This window comes from Macaca nemestrina, chromosome 16, assembly GCF_043159975.1.
Source record: "Macaca nemestrina isolate mMacNem1 chromosome 16, mMacNem.hap1, whole genome shotgun sequence".
Taxonomy (NCBI): domain Eukaryota; kingdom Metazoa; phylum Chordata; class Mammalia; order Primates; family Cercopithecidae; genus Macaca; species Macaca nemestrina.
This window is the reverse complement of record NC_092140.1, coordinates 74,005,794-74,013,492: the sequence shown is the minus strand read 5'-3', so window position 1 is coordinate 74,013,492 and position 7,699 is coordinate 74,005,794.

Sequence of the window (7,699 nt, the reverse complement as noted above, 5' to 3'; positions counted from 1 at the left end):
AGAGAGAGGGAGGAGTACCTGGAGCCAGTGAGGCCAGCTGTCTGGAGAGGCTCATCTCGCAGGTGCAGTGACCTTTGACTGAGGGTCTCACCAGCCCATTGTGACCCCTAGGGAGAGAGCTGAAGTAATAAGCCCAAAACGCATTATCTTCTCTCCCTCTGTCCTCCTGCTAGTGCTGCCCATGAGCTGACTTCAACTAGAAACTGGAGGGCAGGGGAGCTCATTGATGTGGTGTGCATGGGCCAAACTTCCGGATTATGGAGCCTGCTGGAGAAGAATGGAGAGTGGATCTGAAGGAGTGACTGGAAGGCATCTGACATAGGCGTGCAGGCTAGAGTGAAGAGGGGAACATGGGACCAAGCAGAAAGTGAGACTGAGGAATGGCAGCCTCTTTGTGTAAGCAAGGTGGTTAGTCCCAGGTTGCTGCATAGAAGCTGAGTAGCCTGAGGACATCTTACTGCTACCGGGAGAGGACCACCCATTCTTAGTTGTCCAATGAGTGATCACGTTTGGAGCAATGGTCATCTCTGCAGTGAGACTCTGCCCAACACCCCATCTGCCCCAAATTTATGAAGAACACCAGCACATTTACAGGTGCCCACAGATGGGAGCGCAGGATACTTGGACTTCTTGAAGGTTATGATGGCATGAAGGCAGAGCCTCATGTCTGGCCAAGGTGGGACCACACTCAGCCCATTTAGCCAACACTGCAGCTGACTGTGCTGTTTCAGTTAACTTGATATAACCAGGAGCATTCCTGGGCAGGACAGCAGAGGCTCAGAGCTGCAGCTGCTGGAGGATTTAGATTTCTCTGCCTTCAATGGCATTAGAAATTGGACTATTTGTGGATTTGGGTTTTTGTTTTGTTTTGTTTTTTTGATTATAGAGCCGACTGCAATTGATGATATGGATGACTGGAATCTCTCAAATTTCAAATTTCATTATATTTCAGATTGTCCCCAAGTCCTTACTATGCCCTGCTGGGCCTTGTGGAAACCGGCTCCTGCTCACTGCACTGCCTTCATTTGGAGGCACTTTCTTCTGGCACCCTAGTCACCCTAGAGCTATCTTCCAGGGGCCCAAAGGGCCACATTTCTTTCCAACTTTTGGCCTGGCCCCTCCAATTTCCTCTGCCTCTCTTCCTTTAACCATTTTGCTCCTTAAGTTCTACTCAGCTCAAAATCATACCTCATAGAAGCCCTCCCTGACACTCCGGACTGGGCTGAGTCATCACTTGCATGCCTTCATAGCATCTTTCCCAATAACACTTCTCACATTTGTAATTAAATTGTTCATTGACTAACTAGTTGTTTCATGTCTGCTGTCCCTGCCCATATTTGAGTATAAGCTCTATATTTTGCTGCTGTCCAATGCTTGTGCATAGAAAGCACTCTATAAATATTTGAGGGAATTACTGACGAAAAGGAAAAAAATAAGTTAGGAGTGGGTGTACACACATTGCACAGAAAAGAAATACAAGGAATCATAATTGAAAAGGATGTACCTGTCCACCCTCTCCTCACCTCAGTCTTTCTGGGTGCTGGGAGAGAGGGCAAGTTAGAGGCAGCAGTCAGAAGCAGTGAAAGAAAAGGGAGCATGGAGATGGGAGAGTGACAAATTGACTACCCGGACACCTGGGGACGGTGAAGAAAAGCAGCTGTCAGATGTATCAGCACTGACCTAAAGCTCTGTAGCAAAAGAAAATCCACTCAGGCAATATAATCAGAAGAAAACTTTAAAAATGTGGGAACAGCAAACTGCCCACTCTGCTGGCTGATTTGCAAAGGTCCAGGCTTAAGGTTTGAAGTGATGACAGGTTCAGGCTATCAAAAATTATTTTAACTAGTGTCCTGACATGTGGAGAATTCAAAAGCCAGAAAATCAAGTGGGCTATTTGTAAGATGTTTATAGTTCTCTGGTCCATCATGTCCGGAGCTGCACGCCCCGGCCATAGCGAATAATAATTAACGATTAAAACGCCTGAGCTCTATTCATTTCCACCTTCTACCTCCTCCCTATCTTTGCCTTTTTTCCCCTGTACTAATACCTCATTAAAGATGGCGCTCTTCCTGCTTCTTCTTCACTCACTTTTCCCGCGCCAGGGAAAATTGTTACTTAATAGCGCAAGCGCAACATGACGTCCCACCGGAGAAACCAAAACCAACCTGGCCACGCCCTTGGCAATGAGATCATTTCCGCCTTAGCCCAACCCCTTCCCCTCCAAGTGTATATAAGGCAGTGCATTACCGCCATTAAACGAGACTTGATCAGAGCACTGTCTTGTCTCCATTTCTCCTGTCTCTTGTTCCCCAAATTCCCACCCCCTCCTCCAGGGCCTGCTCTGACGATCCCGCGGGCTGGGATACATCAGGGCAACAAACACATCAAGGCATCAATATACTGTTATTAGAATTCACCAGCCCCAAATTATAAAGTAGTCAGGGACAGAGAATAAAATGGCATGACTAAAGCCTAAATCTTTATTTCATGATGGCAGATTTATGTGTGTAGGATGAGATGGTCTCTGTGAAGGGGTTCACATTACAAACTTGGGCCTGACAGGGTCTAAGAAATAATGGTTGGCCCCAGAGGAGGATGGAGTTAAAGTTTATAGAGAGCTCAGAGAAATGATTTAGGGCACCCGTGAGAATGACAAGAAAGAGACTGGTGAAATAGGTGAGGAGCAGAGGGAGAAAGGGAGAGAGGTTGTCGGGGGAGGGAGGGAGGTAGACAAAAGAGGCAAATTTGACTGACAGGTACTGGCCATTGCAAGTTCTTCATTCTGGCTTCAAGTTTTGAATGAATACTGACTAATCACGATAACGTTATTCCTTTCTGGTGATGTTGATCAGCTAAAGGGCTTAGCTTCTAAGAATTGATGAAGATCTCCTCTATTCTTTTTCGCTGTGCTGGCTTTCTGTGATATGCCTGTTTTCCCCAAGCCTGTGACAGAAAATGCCATAATTTACAATAGCTGGTATGATAACATATAATAGATTAAAAGATAACATACCATGTAATATGCATCTTTTTTTTTTCTTTAATGGTATTTTTTGTTCCAGCATTAACACATTATAGTAAAACATAATTCAAGATATGACATGCAATAGAATACGTGATAATGTGCAGTAAAATATTAAAATTAAAGCATATTCTTATATTATATATATATATATATATATATATATATATATCTCAGATACTAGGGTGAAAGCAGGTTCTAGTAAGTTGAGGCTTGTAGAAAACTGAAAGTTAGAATCAGGCCTGGTCATATACATTAGCAAAATAGGCAGTCGTCTGTGCTGGATGACTTAAGGGGGTGGTAACAGAGATTCCTACTCCAAAATTCAAACACCATAGGTTACCATTTTATTATGAAGTAGTCATTTTTTTTTTTTGTGGGTCTCAAGTCTTTTTAGGAATCGTTAGTAAAATTCAAATACCCTGGAGAGGAGTCACACTCTGTTTTCGTTAGGTGATTTCATAGTTATCAGGGGTCAGTCAATATGGTACCCTTTCCACTTCTCACTTCCTACTTCAAACCTGAAAATTCAAACTCCCCACTTCTCGCTTCACAAATTAATAATCTTACAACAGTATAATTCCATTTTTCTCTCTCCCAGCCTTTGTTCTATTTGTCATGTCTTTAACTTCAACATAAATTGTAAATCCCATCTCACAGTATTACTACTTTTGCTTCGAGTAGTTTCCTTTAAGGAAATTATGAGATGAAACAAAGCTAGTGTTTTATGTTTGCCCACTTATTTACCAGTTTGGGTGCTCTTCCTTCCTTCTTGTTCCACCTGGTATCATTTTCAAGCCTGAGGAACAGTCTCTGTGTTTTTGTTTGTTTGTTTGTTTTTGGAGACAGGGTCTTGCTCCGTTGTCCAGGTGGGAGGTGCAATCTTGCCTCAGTACAACTTTCACCTGCAGGACTCAAGTAATCCTCCCACTTCAGCTGCCTGAGTAGCTGGAACCACAGCTGTGCACCACTAAGCCTGGCTAATTTCTTTGTATTTTTGGTAGATGTGGAGTTTTTCCACATTGTCCAACCTGGTCTCAAACTCCTAGACTCAAGCAATCTGCCCACCTCAGCTTCCCAAAGTGCTGGGATTACAGGCATCTGCCATCACACCCTGCATGGCATTTCTTTTAGTGCAAGACTGCTCGCCACAAATTCTCTCAGCCTTTTTTGTCTGAAAATGTCTTTTTTTAACTTTTGTTTTTAAAGGGTATTTTTGCTGGATATAAAATTCTGGGTTGACAGTTTTTTTTTTCTTTCCAATGTTTTAAAGATGTGATTACTTTGACTTCTGGCCTTCATTCTTTTTTATTTTATTTTTTTGCCCTCAGAGAACTTTGTTCTGAATTTTTTTTTTTTTTTTACTTTTTAAAATTAATTTTTATTCTTCTTTTTCCTTTCCTCGTCTTCCTCCTCCTTCTTTTTAAAGTTTCCCCTTTTCTGATAACTCAGCCATCGTTTGTATTATTGTTCCCCTGTGTGTGATGTCTGTTTTCCTCTGGTTATTTTCAAAATTTTCCCTTTACCATTGGCTTTCAAGTTTGACAAGGAAGCACTAGTATTCTTTGTATTTATTCTGCTTGAGATTCACTGAGATTCGTGAATCTATAAGCTAAAGGTTTTCACCAAATGTGAGATATTTTCAGCTATTCTTTCTGGTTAAACACGCTTGTGTGATTTTTTTTTTTTTTTTTGGCCTGACCAAATTCAAAAGGCTTTGCATAGTAGACCTCATGGAGAAAGCTGCCCTCTTCACAGATACTTGGCACACAGATAACGCATTGCAGTCTCTGAAAGGAGCTAAAGTCAAGGACTCGGGTCCCCCCGGCCAGTCAGGCTCATATTTCCTTCCTTCCTTCCTTCCTTCCTTCCTTCCTTCCTTCCTTCCTTCCTCCCTCCCTCCTTCCCTCCCTCCCTCCTTTTTCTTTCTTTCTTTCTTTCTTTCTTTCTTTCTTTCTTTCTTTCTTTCTTTCTTTCTTTCTTTCTTTCTTTCTTTCTTTCTTTCTTTCTTTCTTTCTCTCTCTCTCTCTCTGTCTCTCTCTCTCTCTCTCTCTCTCTCTCTCTCTCCTTCCTTCCTTCCTTCCTTCCTTCCTTCCTTCCTTCCTTCCTTCCTTCCTTCCTTCCTTCCTTCCTTCCTTTAGACAAGGTCTGGCTTTATTGCCCAGGCTACAGTACAGTGGTAAGTACTCTCAGCTCACTGCAACCTCCACCTCCTGGGCTCAAGCCATGCAACCACCCCAGCCTTCAAAGTAACTGGGACTACAGATGTGCATGCATCACTATGCCCAGCTAATTTTTGTACTTTTTGTAGAGAGGGGTTTTCGCCATGTTTCCCAGGCTGGTCTTGAACTCGTGAGCTCAAGCAACCCACCCACCTTGGCCTTCACAAAGTGCTGAGATTATAGGCATGAGCTGAGATTATAGGCATGAGCCACTGTACCTGGCCTGCATATTTGCATTGCTAGCATCTTCATTCCTAGGTCTATTTATTTAAGGCTTTGGGCAAAGTCTTCTTCAGACACCTCTACTGAGGCCACTTTATGGAGGGAAGAAGAAGAAAACTTGAAGACGCTCTTCCCCACTCTGACCCAACACCCAGCAATTGTCTACTCCAGCCCTTCCCCCTTCCCCTCCTCCTGATCCCCTGGTTCATAAAACTGCTGGGGGCTTTTATTTGAGGCTCTGTCTATAGTGAGACCATCTCTACATCTGCTCTGCCCCAACTGTATCTCAACAGATACACCATTCCAAGAGAAGAATGAAACAAAGGGGAGTCAGTGTTTTCCTGTTTCAGCTTCTTGCATATATCATCACAGTAAGTGATTAAAGACTACTCTTTCATTTTTGGCTTGTTGCTTTAATTGGCTCCAATGCCTAAGTACTCAGCTTTGTCTCACAGCTCATCTGTTTGCTCATATAATTTTCCTGGTCTATTATCACCTTCTTCTCCTTATGGGACTCCAGTTACATATATTTGACTGTTGGATATTGTCCTTAGGTCTTTGAGGCTTTATTCATTTTTATCCAATCTCTTTCTCTCTTCTTTAGATAGGATAATGTTTGTTGATTCATATTTAAATTCACTGAATTTTTCTTCTGCTACTTTTATTTTGCTGAAAGCCCATGTAGTGAATTTTTCATTTCAGTTACTGTACTTTTCATTCCAGTGTTTCTATTTTTTAGTGGTTTCCATTTTTTTTTGCTGAAAGCTTATATCTTTTCATTCATTCAGATCGTATTTTCAAAGCTGGGCATGTACCTGTAGTCCCAGCTACTAGGGAGCCAAGGTGGAAGAATTATTTGAGGCTAGGAGTTCAAGATCAGCCTGGGCAACATAGCAAAATCCTATCTCTAAAAAAAAATTTTTTTAAGTCTAGTTTTCACAGCTTGCCAGGAATAAAAAGAAAAATAAAATCTACCCCAACAAACCAAAAAACAGGAAACCCAAAAAGATTGAATTTTCCTTTAATAATTTGAACATATTTTAATTCTTTGAATATGTTTATAATAGCTTCTTTGCCTGATATATTACATATGTGGAACACTTCCAGTGAGTTTATACTATCTGCTTTTTCTCTTTATTATGCATTAGATTTCGTGTGCATGTGTGTGTGCATGTGCATGTCAATTTTGGTTGTATACTGCCTATTGTGATAAATCACTGTAGAGACTGAATTTTGTGATATTCCTCCATTTATTTTTGTTTTTGTAGGTAGTGGAATGACTAATAGATCACACTGAACTTGTATAAACTTGGTTGTATGCTTTCTTAGGAAGTGCCGTGGAAATCCCAAGGTGTTTTCAAAGCCCTTTAAACTCATGGAACTCAATCTCCAATCTGTTTTTTCTGGCATGTTGATCCTGTGAAAGCTTAGTTTTAAACTTTTGGTAGGATAGGTCTATTTTAAGCATTGCTCTGGGATGTGATTCTTACTCTCCAGTAGTGGCATTTCTGGTGTCTCAGATGGATGCTTGGGCTGTGAACAAGGTGTTGCTGAGGTCTTTCGCCTTTTGCAGAGCTGGAACTCCAACATCCCCCAACAAAGCTTATTTATCCTCTGGTATTTCTGTTCTACTCTCAGTCCCAGAGTAAGCCACATTCTGAGCAGCCTTATCTAAACTTTCCCTACATATATACCATTCAGTCCTTGGCTAAGCCCTTGTGGAGATCCCCACATGGACTTCGGAGGATCCCTCTGTGTAGCTCCCTCAGTTTTGTGCCCTGCTTCATCCACCCACTTCGACTGCTTCAAGCTATGATCTCTGCCTACTTAGCTCACCAGGGCTGCTATGCTCTGCTTGGACTCCAGCTTACTACCACACAGTTGAGAAATTGTCCCCTGGTGCAGAGATGATATCTCAGCTTGTCAATTTCCTCTCTCTCAAGAAATCAGTTTTGTGAGTTTGTATGTTATTTGTGAGAACAGTTACCTCATATGTTATGTCTAATTTCAGGTTTCTTTTAGTAGGAGTGTTAGTCTAATATCAGTAATGGGAAACAGAGGTCTCCACCATGGATTCTTGAACAAGGGATAGTAAGAGGGTATTGATGAACGGTAATAAAAACTGCTTAACACAAGATGGTTTGTAGCTTAGAGTCAGGACACCGAGTAGCAGGTATTTTCAGTTTTCTTTTTTTTCTTTTTTTTTGTTGAGATGGAGTCTCGTTCTGTCACC